Here is a 19,542-nt window from a genome sequence, read left to right as displayed (position 1 = left end):
CCTTTGAATATCTTGAAGGTGATGGGTTACTTTCAGTTCTCTGCTGCACCCATTTAAGGTATAGAATTCACAGCAGGGCTTCTTCCTTGTTTTGGTTTTATTATTTCACAGCCCTCTGGCACGACTGCCTTCTGTGATGTTGCTGTGATATCCCCTCTCCCTCTCCAGAGAACTACCTTTTAAGGTAAATCCTCTCACATTAGCTTCTGTTAGGAGATACATGGCCCTCTCCCGTGTGTGACCACACAATGCACCAGGATGTGGAAATCCATGGCCATCCATTAATGTGCGCTTGAGTGAAATTCAGTTATGATGTGGCAACTTCGCATCTTTTGTGATTCAGAAGAATTCATTCAATTCAGGAATGTCCCTTGATGTTTCAGGAATGGTGTTGTGGACACCTCTTAGCCCAGAATGTATCTTTTTTTTCTTAACAGAAAGTAAGGCAATGTTTGAATACACAGGCCAGGTCAGCTGATCTTAACCGGCTATTTTTGCAGCATTGCCCCACATTTTTCAAAATGTAAAGTCATTTGTAAAAGAGTCCACCTCGAATACATTTCGTATCTTAAATGTAGCAATATGATATCTTTACTGGACATGACATTCCCCAAAACTTTGCTGCTTATAAAGTAACTGGCATGAAGTCCCTTTCACGCATCACTCCTGCACTCATTGCACTGCATTGACTCTCAGTCCAGCAACGCATAGTTTCAAAACTCCATCCTCGTGTTCAAATCCCTGCATGGCATAGCCCCTGCCGACCTCTTTGACATTACGCAGTCCAATACACTTCAGAGAAGTCTGATCTCTTGTGCTTGCGAAAATTTCTTCGCCCCGCCATTGGAAGCTTGACCTTCATCTGTCCATTCTGCAACCTCTGAAATTTCCTCCCTAAACCGTTCTACCACATTGTCCTTTGGTAAATTCTCCTTAAAACCTGTGGCTTTGTCCAATCTTTTGGTCAACTGATCTCATGTCACTTTCTTTGGCTCAGTTTCCCTCCCTGCATGTTTATACTCATCTGAAGTGCCTTGGGCATTTTACTTTAAGTTTACTTTAAGATTAAGGCGCTACAGAAATGAAAGTTGCTATTGGTGTAATGAACAATCATTCTTGCCAATCCTTTTGCCTATATGAATCTAGAAGAGCTAGTTAATTTACACTGACCAATGGGGTTGGACTTGTAGTATTAACTCTCTTGCAATGAGCAGCTATCACTGGCACATCCTGACGGCCACATGCTTCTCGCTTGTTACGTCATTTGCAGTGATCAGTGGATTTGGGCTGTACTGATTCCATTCTTGGCATTCAAGCAGTGAGGAGGATATGAACAGACTTTAAGAGAACAAAGACACTGGTGAAATGCCAGACACATGACAGATGAAATTTAATATAAAGGTGTGTGAAGTAATGCATTTTGGTAGAAATTTTGAGGGGAGACAATATGATCAAAATGGTACAGCTTTAAAAGTATTACAGAGCCGGAGACTGCAGGGGTATATGCATGCTAAAAGATTGCAGGACACCTTCGCAAGGCTGTTACAAAACATATAGGATCCTTGCCTTTACTAACAGAGGAATCGAGTACAAAATCAAGGAGATTATGGTTAGCACTTATAAAATACTGGTTAGGCCTCAGCTTGAATATTGTATTAAATTCTGGACATTACTCTTTAGGAAGGATGTGAAGGCCTTAGAGGAGGTGCAGAAGAAAATTACTGGAATGGCGCCAGTGATGAAGGTCTTAAAATATGTGGAGGGCTGGAGAACTTGGATTTCTCGCCTCAAAGAGAAAAGGCTAAGAGGGAATTAACATACCAGAATACTGTAAATCATGTAAATACTCCACACGCCTCACAGAATTTGTGGAGAGAAAAACAGATTTAATATTTAAGGTCGATGATCTTTCCGCCATACAGTATTGAATGTCCCACCACCTCCCCCAAAAATTAATTACAATGATGGAGATAGATCTTTGGGGAAAGCATTTTGCTTTTAGGTTTCAGTTTGCCAGTGGCAAATTAGGTCACCAAGTAATACATGTACCCTTCATTGTCCTGAAATCAGGATCAACCCACACACTGATTGAGATCAGCCCAAGAGTCCAAAACATTCCAATTACAGAAGCTGATCCTAAATCTGTAGGTCATTTAGCATCCTCTAGAGATGAGTCCTGTATACTCCCGCTGACAGCATACATTTCCTCCATTTGATGATGTAACGTAACGGGTTTGTGACATCAAACTTAGAGATGGTCTCCCTTTGGTTTCTTAAATTGTTTTATTTCAGCTCACATTATGACCAGGCCCGTCCTTTAAATGCCATTTATTCCTTGACATCACCGATGCAGGACTGTACTAGAGAGGAGAGTGATGCCAAAGTGGGACAACATTTGCAGCCACAACCATCAACGTTATCTTACTCATCTATTTCTGTGGGCACCAATGTTGTTCTTGGACATTTTTCCTCCATCAGCTGCTGAACATCGCTTTGCTACATCCAGCTTCAAAATAGTTGCCATTTCTTTGGCCCAATGCAACAAGGGGAGGACGATTTTTGGGAGACAGTGCTTCCTGCATTGGTATAGGGGCCAAGGTCAGCACTCAATTGTGCTAATCCGACAAACTGCCCTCCAGTGAGACTGCACCAGGAGCAGAACATGGCAAAGTGACCCTGCATTCCGGTGAGTGGGCGGGTCTTGTGCTGGCTATGTTGCGAGTGGGTCCTGGCTCCCTTTGTGATGACACGTGGATAGATGTTTGAGTTCCTGGTTGCAATTCATTCATTGTAGTTACCAGAGGCTAGAGCTGAAGTTGGCAGCTGGCACTGTGAGTGAGTTTAGTTCATGTAAATAGGATAAATGAAAGGGTAGGAAAGTGCAATTTAATATGAAAACAATTGAATCAAAAATGTTAATTACTAATATAGTGAATTTAAGCATAATCAGAGTTCTGTTTTATTCCTGGTAGAGTCCCTTATCTAACCAACTGTGAGAAGTTAAAGGACTGATGAACAGTATCTCTCAGCCTGCAGTGGTTCTTTTCTTCCTCTGGGAAAATACCTGATTGTTAAGGCTTCCACTAGGATGAGGAGGGTAAGGGGTCAATCAGAAACTTCTATCCCACTGGACATCCATGATTAATTTCATTAGCACAGCGGGCCACAAATTGGAGAGATATTTCAGAACACTTTACCGGTCAGGAACGTTACCTGGCAGCAAGTAGGAGTGAGAAAGAATAGTCAGTGGAGTTATGCCAGTCAGAAATGTGCGTTGAGAAGGGTTATTAAGGCAGGAGAGAGGGGATCAGCCATAGGTGGAAGGGAGGTTAGGAAACATGTCTATTCAGAAAGGGTGCATGAATTTTTGAACTCTTTTCCACAAGCAGCAGTGCAAGTTGTTAGGTCAATTTGTTGCTACTAGAGTATTTAGGGTGTGTTACATCAAACCCAGGTAACAGTCCACTCTCCTCCTCTGGATTTTTTTAAGATCATCGGAGGATATGTATGTATATGAATGCACCTACTGTGGTTAATAAGACTGGTGAGGTACAGGTGCAGATTGCCATGTGGAACTATGATGTCGTGGCCTTAATTGAGACCTGGCTAGAATATGTTTTGGAAAGATAGGAAAGGAAAAATGGGGGGGGGGGCGGGGGGTTGGGGGGCGCGAGATTGATTAAGGATAGCATTGCAGTGCTGAAGAGAAACAATGTCCCAGAGGGGTCGAGGACAGAATCAATTTGGCTAAAGCTAAGGTACAAAAAAGTTATGGTTGCATTGCTTAGTGTTGTCTATAGGCAACCAGCTAGTGGAAAGGACAGGGAGGAACAGGTTTACAAGGAAATTACAGAGAGGTGAAAAATTATAGGGTAGTTATAATGGGGCACTTTAATTATCCAAACAGATTTGGACAATTGCCGTGTAAAGGGCAGTGATGGGCAAGATTTACGAGTGTGTTCAGGAAAAAATTCTACAACAGTACGCTGCTAGTCCAATGAGAAAGGAGGCACTGCTGGACCTCGTTGTTGGGAATGAGGTGAGCCAAGTGGATCAAGTATTAGCAGCAGAGCATTTAGGGGATAGTGATCATTGTATCTTAAAGTTTAGGTTGACTATGTAAAAGAACAAAGAGCAATCCAGAGTAAGAATAATTAACTGGGGGAAGGCTAACTTAAATGGAATAAGAATACAGCTGGGGTGAATAAATTGGAGTCAAAGGCTGGCAGGAAAACTGGTAGATGAACAATATTCAAAGAAGAGCTAGTTTGGGCACAGTCAAGGTGTGTTCCCTCGAAAGAGAAAAATAAGGCAAACAAATCCAGAGCACCAAAGAGGATGACAAAAGAGGCAGAGATTAAGATAAAGAATAAATAGAGTGCTTATGACAGATGCCAGGTAGAAAATACTACTGAGAATCAGTCTGAATACAGAAGGTCCAGAGGGGAAGTGAAAAGGCAAATAAGAGAAGCAGAGAGAGAGAGAGCATGAAAAGAGACTAGCAGCCAGCAGAAAAGGAAATCCCAACGTCTTATATAGGTATATAAATTGTAAAAGGATAGTAAAAGGAGGAGTGGGGCCGATTAGGGACCAGAAAGGGGATTTATACATGGAAGCAGAGGGCATAGCTGAGATATTACATGAGTACTTGGCATCTGTCTTTGCCAAGGAAGAAAATGCAACCGAAGAATAATTGAAAGAGGCGGTAAGGCAGACACTAGAGGGATTTAGAAGTGATCAAGAAGCAGTATTTGTTTGTGTAGAGCTTCAAAAGGACATAGACAAGTTGGTGGAATGGATGGGCAGGCGGCAAATGAAGTTCAATGTAGGGAAATGTGAAGTACTTAAAGTGTATAAAGCACCAGGGTCAGATGAGATACATCCAAGGATACTAAGGAAACGGAGGGTGGAAAACGCAGAGGCACTGGCCATAATTTTTCAGTCTTCCTTAGGTTCAGGAGTAGTGCCAGAGGACTGTCACATTCCAAAAGTTACAATCTTGTTCAAAAAATTGTATAAAGTTAATCCCAGTAACCCCAGGCCATTCAGTTTATCATGTGTGGTGGGAAATCTTCCAGAAAAAAAATAATTCAGAACAAAATCAACAGTCACACTAGCAAATGTGAGTTAATTCAGGAAAAAACAGCTTGTATTTCTTGAGGGAAGGTCATAAATTGTTGGTGTTTTTTGAGGAGTTAACAGAGAGGGTGGGTGAGGGTAATGCAGTTAATGTTATGTACATGGACTTTGAAAAGGTGTTTGGTACAATGCGAGACAACAGACTTCTGATCAAACCTGTCACTCATGGAATACAAGGGACGATAGCAACATGGATAATAGTCGTGCAAAGGGCATTGACGGGCAAGAATTCCTAGAGTGTGTTCAGGAAAAAAATCTACAACTGCACGTTGTTAGTCCAATGAGAAAGGAGGAAACAAAGAGTAGTGATTAACGGATGTTTTTTTTTTCGGGCTGGAGGAAGGTTTTTTAGTGGAGTTCCCCAGGAATCAGTGTTGGGACACTTGCTTTTCCTGATCTGTATTAATGACATAGACCTTGGTATGAAGAAGACAGTCTAAAAGTTTGAAGATGATACGAAACTTGCAAGCATTGTGAACCGTGAGGAGGATAGTGTAGAACTTCCAAGTTGGTGGAATGGGCAAACAGGTGGCAGATGAAGTTCAATGCAGAGAAGTCTTAAGTGATTCTATTCGGTAGGAAGAACATGGGGGAACAATATAGAATGGAGGGTTCAATTCTGAAGGGAATTAAGGAGCAGAGGTCATGGGTGTCGTGTGCATAAGTCATTGAAGGTGGCAGGACAGGTTGAGAGAACTGGTAATACAGTATACAATATCTTGGACTTTATTAACCGCGGCATAACGTACAAGCGCAAGAAAGTTATGTTGAACTTGGACAAGACACTAATTCGGCCTCAGCTAGAGTGTTGCATCCAATTTCAGGGCACCACACTTGAGGAAAGACATGAGGGTATCGGAGAGAGTACAGAAAAGATTCACGAGAATGGTTCCAGCGGTGAGGAATTTCAGTTATGAAGATAGATTGGAGAAGTTAGGACTGTTTCCCTTGGAGAAGACAAGGCTGAGAGGTGATTTGATAGAGGTATTAAAATCATGAGGTGTTTGGACAGAGTAAATAGTGAGAAACTGTGCCAACTTGTGAAAGGATCAATAAAGATAGGGCACAGATTTAAAGTATTTGGTGGAGAAGCAAAAGTAACATGAGGAAAAACATTTTCAAGCAGTGAGTGGGTAAGGTCTGGAATGCGCTGCATGAGAACATGATGGAGGCAGGTTCAATTCAAACTTTGAGAAGGGAATGAGACAGTTATATAAAAAGGAAGAATGTGCAGGGTTATGGGGAGAAGGCAGGGGAAAGGAACTGAGAGTGGTGCTCTGCCAGAGAGCCAGTGCGAGCACGATGGGCCGAATAGCCTCCTTCTGCACTGTAATCATTCTGTGACCTCTGAAGACCAGGACTGTCCTGCAGCCGCCATTCGTTTCCTGACAGCACATTTTCAAGACTGTTAAAAAGAAAAACAAAAGAATAAGTGATGCCAAATGGTAGGATATGTCCAGTTACAATCATCAACGATCATTTTTTCATTTATCTGTAAAGGCACCAACACTGCAGTTGGGATTTTTCATCAATCAACTTCAGAAGATGTCGTTTCTCCATCCTGCTTCAACACATCAGTTTTCCCTGTCTTTATTCAATGGAGTAAGTGGTGGACCACTGGTGTGACGTGCATTGAATAATGAGACTCAGCATTACAAGAGCTGAAACATAGGGAGCAATATGGGTCTGGCCCCAAGCATTTAAACAGAAAATGGCAAAGTGGTGTGGGGGAGAAATGTAAAGTGAGATCACAGCAGAAGGAGGTGCAGAGGAGTAACTTCTTAAATCTTCTTAAATCTGTGCCCCCGGTAACTGACCTCTCTGCTAGGCGAAACAGGTCCTTTCTATCTGCTTCATCCAGACCCATCACAATTTTTACACCTCAATTAAGTAACCCCTCGGCTTCCTCTGTTCAGGAAAACAAACCTAGCTGATGCAGACTTTCCTAATCTCTGCAACTTTCAAACCCAGGCAACATTCTTGTAAATCTCCTTTGTAGTGTCTCCAGAGGAATTATTTCTTTTCTGTGATGTGATGGTCAGAACTGTATGCAAGACTGCAGCTATGGCATAACCAGAGTTTTATACAATTATAACATTACATCCCTGATTTTAACCTCGGATACAATCCAGCCAATAAATGAGAGCATCCCATATGCCTTCTTCACCACTCTATCTACCTGTCCTGGTACCTTCAGGGACCTGTGGACATGCACTCCAAAGCCTCTCACATGTGCTGCCCCTTTCAATAACCTCCCGTCTTTGTTTGTGCCCTTGCTTTTTTGCTCTCCCAAATTCATTACTCTACACTTCTCCGCACTGAATTCCATTTGCCACTTTTCCCCCACTCAACCAAACCATTGATATCATTCTGGAGTGCACTGCTATCAACTTCACTATCAACTACACGGCCGATTTTGATGACATCTGCAACTTTTCCAATCAGATCTCCCACATTTAAGTCCAAATCATTAATATATACCACAAACAGCAAGGGACCCAGCACTGGACCCTGTGGAACACCACTGGAAACCACTGTCCATTCACAAACATATCCATCGACCACGACCCTTTCTTTCCTGTCACTGAGCCATTCCGCTGTATCCCATGGGCTTTCATTTTTCTGACTAGTCTTCCATGTGGGGCCTTGTCAAATGCCTTATTAAAATCCATGTAGACCACATCCACTGCATTACCTTCATGAATCGTTCTTGTTACTTCGTCAAAAAATTCAATCAGGTCAGTAAGACACGACCTTCCCTTAACGAATCTATGCTGACTATCCATGATATCTGTGCCTTTCTAAGTGGCAGTTTATCGCATGTTTTATAATTGATTCCAATAAATTACCTCCCACTGAGATCAGACTAACCAGCCTATAATCTTTTGGCCTATCCCTCATACCCTTTTTAACCAATGGTACAATGCTCGCAGACCTCCAATCCTCTGGCACCTCACCTATATCTAGTGAGGATTTTAAGATTATCCGTTATTCTCTGCCTTCCTCTAAGAACCTCGGATACAATCCATCCGGCCCTGGTGATCAACTTTCAAGGATCTCAGACCCTCTAGTACTTCCACTCTCATTCTGCTTCTCGTATCTAATATTTCACACTCCTCCTCTTTTACTACAATGTTTGCTTCATCCCACTTCTTTGTGAAGATACAGCCAAAGAGCTCATTAAGAACCCTGCTCACATCTTCTGCGCGCACGCATAAGTTCCCTTGTACATCTCTGAGAGGCTCTACTCTTTCCTGAGTTAGCCTCTTGCACTTCATGCAGCGATAAAACACCTTTAGGTTTTCCTTGATTATACCTGCCAATAATATTTCATGCCCTTGCTTTGCTTTCCTAATTTCCTCTTTTACTTCACCCCTGCACTTTCTATTGTCCTGTAGCCTTTCTACAGTATTACGTTTTTGTGACAGCCATAAGCTTTCTTTTTCTGCTAAATCTTATCCTATATGCTTCTGGATACCCAGAGGGCTCTAGAGTTGGCCGAACCTCCATTTATCTTGGTTGGGACATGTCTACACTGAGCCGATAGAATCTCACTTTTGAATGCCTCCTACTGGTTTGCCACTGATTTTCCTTCAAGTAGCTGCATCCAGTCCACTTTCGCCAGAGCATCTCTCAGCTTCGTAAAATTTGCCTTCACCAAATTTAGAACGTTGACTTTTTTTAAATCTTTGTCATTTCCCATGCTTATGCAAAAACTAATTGTATTATGGTCACTATCTCCAAAATGGTCACCCATTGCTACTTCATCCACTTGTCCAGCTTCGTTACCGCAGACTAAATCTAGAATTGTGCCACCTCTAGTTGGACTTGTCACGTGCTGTTTAAAAGATTTCTCTTGAATGCAGTTTAAGAATTGTGTGCCCTCTGTGCCTATCACATAGTTTATATCCCAGTCGATATTAGGGTAGTTGAAATCCCCAACTATTATTGCCTTATTGTTTCTTCACTCAAAAATCTGCGTACTAATGTGTTCTTCTATCTCTCTCCCTCTATTTGGGTGTCACGAGTACACACCCAGTAGTGTGGCTTCCCTTTTGTATTTCTGCGCTCAACCCATATGGCCTTATTGGACGATTCGTTTAGCATATTATCTCTCCTCACAGCTGTTATTAATTCCTTAACCATTCATGCTACAACACTTCTAACTTTCCTTCCAAACCACATCCCTTTCATTCACTGTCACTGGGTTAAAATCCTGGAGTTCCCTTCCTAACAGCACTGTGAACATACCTTCGCAAATGGACAGCAGTTGTTCAAAAAGGTTGCTTACCACCACCTTCTCATGGACAATTTAAATGGACAACAAAAGCTGGGGTTTCCAGCCATGCCCATATCCCGTGAATGAATAAATAACGTATCGCCAATTTATAATAGTAGGGTCTGGTTAGTGTTGTGCTGAAAGCTCAGCATCCTTTGATGCTGATTTATAGTGATTAGTTAATTGCCAGGACAACCTTCGCTACTGCGAAGTAACTCTACCCATTAGTGTTTTGCTTCTCAATTGCTCAAAAAATCTTTTTATATTTGTTAATGCTTATTAAGCTCCTGTGTGCCCAGCTTTAACTTTCAGCTCTGAGTTGTGACCACTTAATTTGTTTAGTGCATGATATAGGGTTTGGATTATTCCTTCTCATTTGTGAGACATTCTCTCACTCAGAATCTTGGGGATAACTTAATCAATGGTGAATAAGTTTCATTCTTTTTGATCCGAATTGAGTTAAATGCAACAGAGACCGTGCACTGAGTCAAACATTATTCATCCCTCCACCTACACTGGGAGGTAACCATCCAACCCAACCGCCCCCCACCAATCCCAGACAATTCCTTACTCAGGAGTTAAAGGAGGGAATGTAGGATGTGTCTGATGTTTCAGCTGTTCTCTTTCAGGATACCAAAACTCAGCTTTCTTACAACAGGATCTCCACAACTGAGGATAATACTTGGATTCACAGCACAGGATATACAGGATAGACCATGCACCTGTTGCACTGTGTGGGCTTGGCAAAAATGCACGATGAGAATTCCATTATTTGAACTTCATTCAAGTGCAGCAAACTGAATTGTCAGGGTTTTTTTGATGTATTAAAGTAGGGACAGGTGCCACGGACGATCCCATTACAAACTGTCAGGATAAATATGCAAATTTCTGCAAAAACGTTAAGTATTAGAATTCTCATTCTCTCTTCTACACTGAAGTATATGACGTGTCAGGAGCATTCCATTTCTAATTTCACATTTTGTAGATCATTATGATTAAACTCCGTGTCCCAGTGATGAATTTTTAAACAAAAAACAAAACTTTGGCCATCGCCTCATCATTATAAAACCGACATTTATCCGAAAAAATCCTATGTTTTAAAGCTATAAAGCGTAATTTCGTATAATTTATTAAAAACTGGAACTGTGAAGTCTTGTAATCTCTGCCAACTATGGAGTGGGAAATCTGGCACTGCACAGAGAGGTGATTATATATTGAAAGCAGGTTATGGGCAAATGGCAACCGGTGAGGCAAGGGTGGCTATTGCAGCTCTGGCATATTCTTGTTAACAAATTATTAAATATGTTTGGTTTAATAGAGGGCATCTTAGAATGAATGAAAATTATGCCACATCGGTAACACTGTAAAAGCATTGATATATTTTGTGTGGGATTTGGTCATTTAATGCAGTCTAACTGTGCTGGGTTTTTGGATTGCAGCTCTCTCCTCCTCCTTCCACAAATACTTAAATTCCTTTCTTCAAATACACATCTGTTTTCCCCTTAATCTTTTCTCTAAAGCAAACAATTCCATGCTCCAACAACCTTTACATAAAGACGTTTCTGCTAACCTCTCTGCTCATTCCCTTTGTGACCATGTTAAGTTGATCATTTTTACCACTGACTAACCAACTAGGCAGAATAATCTCCCTCACTTCATTTCGCCGAAATTGTGCACAATATTTAGTTTTAGTTTAGAGATACAACACTGAAACAGGCCCTTCGGCCCACCGAGTCTGTGCCGACCATCAGCCACCCATTTATACTAATCCTACACTAATCCCAATATTCCTACCTCATCCCCATCTGTCCCTATATTTCCCTACCTCCTACCTATCTTCTTTGGCCTCCTTATCTCGAGAGACAATGGATAAGCGCCTGGAGGTGATCAGTGGTTTGTGAAGCAGCGCCTGGAGTGGCTATAAAGGCCAATTCGAGAGTGACAGGCTCTTCCACAGGTGCTGCAGAGAAATTTGTTTGTCGGGGCTGTTACACAGTTGGCTCTCCCCTTGCACCTCTGTCTTTTTTCCTGCCAACTACTAAGCCCATGGACATTTACTTTCTTAACCAATCTCCCATGCGGGACCTAATCAAAAGCCTTACTGAAGTCCATATAGACCACATCAACTGCACTATCCTCATCCACACCTCTAGTCACCTCCTCGAAAAATTCAATCAAGTTAGTTAGACACGATCTCCCCCTGACAAAGCCATGCTGACTATCCCTGATCAATCCCTACCTCTCCAAGTGGAGATTAATCCTGTCTCTCAGAACTTTTTCCAATAATTTCCCTTCCACTGATGTTATCCATGCTATTCACCTCGACTACTCTATATGGTCACACAAGTTCCACATCCTAACCGGTCTGTGGGTAAAGAAGTGCTTCCTGAATTCTTTATTCAATTTATTGGTGGTTCATATTGATTGGGTTTGGTCATGGTGTTCTCCATGATGAAATGGCTTAATAACACTCGTCATCCAGCTTCACACTTAAACAACGGGCATGCCACCAAAGTACAGAGGGCTGCTGGAACACATGGAGAAACAACCCAGCATGTCAAACATCTTCGGGAGAAATGGGAAAAACATCAAATTATAGACCACAAAATAAATATAAATGTACATTGAAATTTTGATACTATAAAGAAACTCTCAGATTTGAAGATCTGGGGGGGAAACATCACAAACAATTCAAGTGCAATTCAAACTTCAGATCAACAATGAGCAACTCACCAAGCTGCTGTGCACATAGAGAGAGACCAATTGAAGTGGTCACAAACCCTGGCAAATCGTTTATGCCTTTCATTAAAATGTCTGTCGTCAGCATAAAGAATCATGCTAAAATGAATTTTGGAAAAAGTACTGAAAAGTTTGGTTAACAAAATAGGCTGAAACTCATTTGCACCTCATGATAAATAACCAGGATCAGTGTCATCACTAGATTTAGTTCAACACTAAATTTTCATGCTGCGCCCTTTCAACTATGAAAAACACACAATTATAAATCTTGAGCCACCCAAAGAGAGTATTCTGGGTATTGTAAAACCAGGGTGAGCTACTGTTGGGTTCTAGTGCTGGGAACAATTTGAGATGATAAATGTGATGCATTTGACGAGCACAACACTAAACTTATTCTAATCTGATTTTCCCAATGGGCTGTTAGACTCAGTGTATTAAATAAGTCAGGTTTATTCGCAAAACACCAGTGACTGCATCAAAATGTAATTTACTGGCCATGATAAACAAGTACAGATTCTTTCTTTAATGGGAACACCAAAGGCTCATTTGGATTTAAATTATGTAGTAGCTGATTTAAACCCTGTCTTAAATTTTCTCTTAGTTTTATCTTCTCCAGAGAATATCGATGCAATGTCCTGTTTTTCATCACATGTACGGTTCTGTTCCCTGGCACCATACTGGTGCATCTACGCTATATGCTCTCTGCTGGAAAAGCAATAGTGGTAAAGGATTCTATAGTTAGTGGAACAGATAGGTGTTTCTGTGGTCACAGATGTGTTTCCAGGATGGTATGTTTCCTCCCTGGTGCAAGGGTCATGGAAATCACTGAGCAGCTACAAGGCATTCTGGAGGGCGAGGGTGCACAGACAGAGGTTGTGGTCCATATTGGTACCAATGATATAGGAAGAAAGAGAGATGAGGTCCTGCAAGCTGAGTACAGGGAGTTCATAAAGAGATTAGCAAACAGGACTTCAAGGGTCGTCATCTCGTGAGCCGGTGGCATAGGACAACACAATATAATTGCTATAACGGGAACTTGGCTTAAAGTGGGGGCAAGAATGGCAGCTCAACATCCATGGATATAGAGCTTTCAGGCGGGATAGAGAAAAGAATAAAAAAAGGAGATGGTGTAACATTATTGGTTAAAGAATCAATAACAGCTGTGAGGAGGGATGATATGCCAAATGAATCATCAAATGAGGTCAAATGCGTGGAAATCAGAAATAAAAGGGGCAGCCACAGTACTGGGAGTGTGCTGTAGACGCCCAAATAGTGAGAGTAAGATAGAGGAGCAAATATATAGGCAAATGTTTGAGTGCAAAACCATACAGCAATAATAGTTGGGGATTTCAGTTATCCGAATATCAACTGGGCTATAAACAGTGTGAAGGGCACAGAGGGCACAAAATTCTTGAACTGCATTCAAAGGAACTTTTTTAGCTAGCACATAACAAGCCCAAATGGAAGCGGGCACAATTCTAGATTTAGTCTTCGGTAATGAAGCTGAGCAAGTAGCTGAAGTGTCAGCAGGTGATCATTTTGGAGTTAGCGATGATAACACAGTTAGTTTTAGCATAATCATGGAAAAGGACAAAGATAAGACAGGAATGAAACGTTCTAAATGGGGGAAGGCAAATTTTATCAAACTGGGAGTCGATCTGGCAAAACTGGACTGGATACAGCTACTAAAGGGAAAATCAATGGCAAGCCATTTGGAGGCATTCAAAAGTGAGATTCTACAGGCACAGTGCAAGCATGTCCCACAAAGATAAAGGGTGGTACGGCCAAACCTCGAGCCGCCTGGTTATCAACAGGCTTATACGGTAAGTTGAAGCACTAAAATACTTTCTTTGACGATCGCAGAAAAACTTAATACTTTAGAAAGTGTAGAGGAGTATAGAAAGTGCAGGGGTGAAGTAAAAAAGGAAACTAGAAAAGCAAAGCGAGGACATGAAAAACTATTGGCAGGTAAAATCAAGGAAAACCTAAAGATGTATTATCATCTTAAGAGCAAGAGGATAACTAAGGAAACAATAGGGCCTATTAGAGATGTACAAGGGAAGTTACATGTAGATGCAGATGATATGGGCAGGGTTTGTAATGGGTTTTCTGACTCGTGTCTTCACAAATCAGAGGGATGATGCAGACATTGCAGTAAAAGAGGAGTGTGAAATATTTGATGCAATGAGCATAATGAGAGAGGAAGTACTAGAGGGTCTGGCATCCGTGAAAGGAGATAAATTACCAGGGCCAGACGGATTACATCACTGCTTGTTTAAGGAAGCCAGGGAGGAAATTGCGGATGCACTGAGGATCATCTTCAAATCCTCACTAGATACGGGCGAGGTGCCAGAGGAGTGGAGGTCTGTGGACATTGTACCATTGTTGAAAAAGGGTGCAAGTGACAGGCCAAATAATTATAGGCCAATCAGTCAAACCTCGGTGGTGGGTAAATGATTGGAATCAATTCTGAGGGACAGGATAAACTGTCACTGAGAAATGCACGGACTGATCAAGAACAGTCGGCATGGATTTGTTAGGGGAAGGTCATGTCTTACTTCCTTAATTGAATTCTTTGAGGAAGTAACAAGGAGGATTAATGAAGGTAGTTCAGTAGATTTCAGTCAGGCATTTGATAAGGTGCCACATGGCAGACTGGTTAGTAAAATGAAAGGCCATGAGATACAAGGGGAATGTGGCCTGTTGGATCCAAAATTGACTCAGTGACAAAACAAAGGGTAGTAGTGGACGGATGTTTTTGTGAATGGAATGTTGTTTCCAGTTGTGTTCAACTGGGCTCAGTGTTGGCTCCCTTTCTATTTGTGGTACATATTAATGATTTGGACTTAAACTTGGGAAGCATAATTGGGAAATCTGCAGATGCAGCAAAAATTAGTCGTGTAGTTGATAGTGAAGAGGATGGCTGTAGACTCCAGAATGATATCAATGGTTTAGTTGAATGGGCTGATATCAATGGTTTAGTTGAATGGGCTGAAACGTGGCAAATGGAATTCAATCCAGAGAAGCTCAGGTCTAATTAGATAGACATACACAAGAATACAATCAGACACTGAGGGTACAAGGTCAAAAGCACAGAGAGAGAGAGATAGATTCATGCACAGAGATAAAGATTCATCTAAGGTTTACAGGAGTTAGGCACAAAGCAATACAGCATTAGTCAGATCGAAAACAGAATGGGACCCATAGGCATCAAGCGTCAGACAGACTGTAACAGAGAGACAGATGCACCAGTACACTTAATTCATGCAGGGATACAGTGTCAGACACACTGGGATACACACCCAGACTCATAGGGTGAAAACCTCAGACACATAGCACTGAATAAGTCAGACACACCGAGATACAGTTTCATTGACACATTGACACACAATCAGACACACGACGATTCATAGTCAGCTATACTGGGATACCGAGTCACGTGGAAAGGTATGCAGTGTCAGACACACAAATATAAAAAGTCAGACATGAAGGGGCAGAGACAGACACACTCGAACACAGAATACGACACGTGGATACAGAACACAACACATAGAGAACCAGGATCAGGCTCACACAAGGGTACAGACAGAGAGAAAAAAGATGGGACACAGGGTCAGATGCACAAGAATATATAACAGACACGGGAATATGGAGTCATAAATACAGTGTCTCAGAGTCAGAGGCACAGGGAAACAGAGCCACTCAAAATAGAGTCAGACACACAGGAATATTGAGCCGAACATGCAAAGATAGAAGTTCAGAAAGAGTGGATTTACAGAGTCAGAGACACTTAGATACAGAATCAGGCACACTGGAATACAGCGTCACAGACATGGAGATTAAATGATCACGGAGACTCAGAGCCATACAAATGCAGAATCACAGAGATAGAGGGTCAGACACATATATGGACTGCAGCGGTTCAAGAAGGCAGCACACCACCACCTTCTCAAGGGCAATCAGGATGGGCAATAAATGCTGGCATAGCCAGTGACGCCCACATCCCATGAATGAATAAAAAAACATAGAGGTACAGGGTCATATGCAGAGCGAAACAGGGTTATACACACAGAGATAAAGAGCTATAGAGATACAGAATCAGATACACACTGATACAGGGTTATACCTGAGAGATTCAGAGTCAGACACATAGAGATACATAATTATAAACAGAGAGGTACAGAGTCGTACACATAGCATTACAGGGTGAGACACAGAGACACAGAGTCAGACGCACAGAGATACAGTCACAGAACTACAGTCATAGAGATACAGAATCAAATACACACAGATGTACAGAGTTACAGAGATACCAGCTGAAATGCACAGAGATACAGGGTCAAACGCACACAGAGGTACAAAATTACAGAGATACCGGCTGAAACGCACAGCGATACGGGGTCACAGAGTTACAGGGTCAAACACACAAAGAGGGACAGAGTCACAGAGATACCGGCAAAGATGCACAGAGATACAGGGTCACAGAGATATAGGATCAAACGCACATTGGTACAGCGTCATAGAGATACAGGTTGAGACGCATAGAGATACAGAGCCAGAGAGATACAGAGTCTGATACACAGCAATACAGAGTCGGGGGAGACGGTGGTGTCATGGAAATGTCACTAAGTCTGTGCTTTGGTGGCCTAGGCTAATGCTGTGGGGAGGCGGGTTCAAATCCAACTATGGCAGCGGGTGGAACAAAAATTGAATTAATTAATTAAATCTTAAATGATGTCATGAAATTATCATCAGTTGTTGCAAAACCCCATCTGGGTCACTGATCTCCTTTAGGGAAGGAAACCTGATGTCCTTACCTGGTCTGTGCTACATGTGACTCCAGGCCTACAGCAATGTGGCTGACTCTTAACTCCCCTTTGATAAGGCCAAACAAGCCACTCCCTTGTTATGGATGGGAAGCAAATGCTGGCCTTGCTAATGATGCCCACATCCCATGAAAGATTTTTTAAAAACACTGAGATACAGAGTTGTATTGATACAAAGACAAGAAATAATACGACACAGTCTGAGGTACTCGAATAGAGAGTCAAACTCATTTAAATACAGAGACAAATGCACTGATAGACTGTTTCAGGCTCACGGGTATACAGAATCAGGTGCAGTGAGCAAATTTTTAAAGATAAATGCATTAAAAATTTATCTTGCTAATAAAAACAAAAACAAATATGCATGTTTGTGAAGAAGCTTTAAATGAGAAGAATAATTTATTGACTTCCTTTCTCCACACTATATAGAAAACTGATTCACTGATATACTTGGCATTATTTTTGCTTACATAAGTAGTTAATTGCTGTCCATGCACCGAACGAAGCAATGCAGAGTATTCTGGATAAATGTCCATCTTTCAGGAGAAACCTTGATTTCACTCCCCCCACCACCCCTCTCACTGCACTGTGTGTGTATGTGCCTCGTTCTCTCTCCTCCCCCGCAACCACACCCCCCCCACCCCCAATCCCCCCCTCCCATCTCCTCAAGGACTAGGGGACACAGATTGAAAGCTTTCTGAAAAAGATGCAGGGGGAATATGAGGAATCACTTTTTTACACAGCGGGTGGTAATGACCTGGAACCTGCTACCCACAAGGGTGGCGGAAGTGGAGACAATCATTGACACCAAGAGTAGGTTGGATGGCTACCTGAATCAGATAGACTTGCAGGGCTACGGGGATCGAGCCAGGGAGTGGGACTGACAGCAGAGCTCTGTAGAGAGCCTGCATGTGCTCTATGGACAGAAGGGGGCCTCCTTCTGTGTCGTACATAAATGACTCTTTGAATCTCTCTCCCCTCCCCCCTCTCTCTCTCTCTGTCTCCCTCTTCCCCTTTCTCTGTCTCCTTCTCCCCATCTGTCTGTCCCTCTCCACCCGCCCTCTTTCTGTATCTTTTCCAACTCTCTCTCTCTTCACTCCTGTGTCTCCAATGCTCCCTGCTGCCGGTCAGTGTTCCCCACTCCGCGTTTCTGACTCCCCACTTTGTGTTGCTTGCTCAGTGTTGCCCACTCGCCACTCAATGTTCTCCACTCCCTCTACCCCTCGGTTCCCCTGTATCACTGTTCCCCCTTTCACTCTCTCCCTCACCCTTCTCTCACCTTTTTGCTCTCTCTCTCTTTCTTTGTTCCCCTTTCTCTCTCTCTCTCTCTCTCTCCCTGTCTCTCTGCCCTCTCTCTGTCCATCATCTTTCTCTCTCTGACCTTCCTCTGTCTCTCTGATCTCTCTCTCTGCCCTCCTCTCTCTCTTCCCCTCTTTCTCTCTGTCCTCCTCTCTCCACCTATCTCTGTTCCCCCTCTCACCTTCTCTCTGTTCACCCTCTCTGTCTCTCTTCTCCCTCTCAGTTGCAGAGAGTGGAATGCTCAGTGGGTGGTTATAAAAACATCGAGCTGTCAGTTTTATTGGTGTCAGCTGCTGATATTAGGAACAGTCGTTTCCCAACAGACTCGAGGTTTTCCAGCGGGTTCTGACTTCTGTGAAACTGATAGCGTGAGGTTCTGAAAAGTCCGCTCTGGAAGAAGAAGTCAACAGGAAATGTTTCATCTCCACTCCCAGTGAGGACAAGGAACAGGCCCAGGAACTGTTTAGTGCCATGTACTGGATGGAAACCTTCGCCAGGTCCAATTTTGACCCGTGTGTCGTATGTGGATAACCCTGGGATAGAGCGTGAGATATTCAGGAATGTAGAATCCAAGCCACAGGGATAAAGAGTCAGACATACTGAGATACTGTGCGATTGACACAAGAATACACAGTTAGACAAACCACATTACAGAGTCAGATAGATTGGGATGCTGAGCCACATAGACAGGGAAACAGTGTAAAACATACTAATATAAAGAATTAGATATGAAGGGGATCGAGTCAGACACACTGGAATGCAGAATCAATCATGGATTCAGTCAGAGGTGCAGAGTCAGAAACACCAGTCCACAGAATCAGAAATTCAGAGAAATAGAGACAGAAAAACAAGAATACAATTATAAACAGAGTGCATAAAGTCATACACAGAGATGCAGAGCCGTAACTACAGAGATACAGAGTCATACACACAGGGATGCAGAGTCAGAGGCACTCAGATACAGAGTGAGGCACACTGGAGCATAGAGGCAGATCCACCTGTACATGTATTCAGCCACAATGGGATACAGTGTCAGACAGACTGAGCAGCAGACTCAGACAAACACAGGTCTAGTGCCAGATATACTGAGATACCGTGTTATTGACACGTGGATGCAGAGTCAGACACAGCACCATGCAGAGTCAGATAAACTAGAATAGCGAGTCATGTGGACTGGTAAGCAGTGTCAGACACACAAATATAAGGACCCAGACACCAAGCGACAGTGTCAAATGCACTAAGAAACAGAGTCAGACACAT

Source organism: Heterodontus francisci, chromosome 28 (genome assembly GCF_036365525.1).
Source record: "Heterodontus francisci isolate sHetFra1 chromosome 28, sHetFra1.hap1, whole genome shotgun sequence".
Taxonomy (NCBI): Eukaryota; Metazoa; Chordata; class Chondrichthyes; order Heterodontiformes; family Heterodontidae; genus Heterodontus; species Heterodontus francisci.
The sequence above is the reverse complement of the archived record's forward strand: the minus strand, read 5'-3'. Positions refer to the sequence as shown.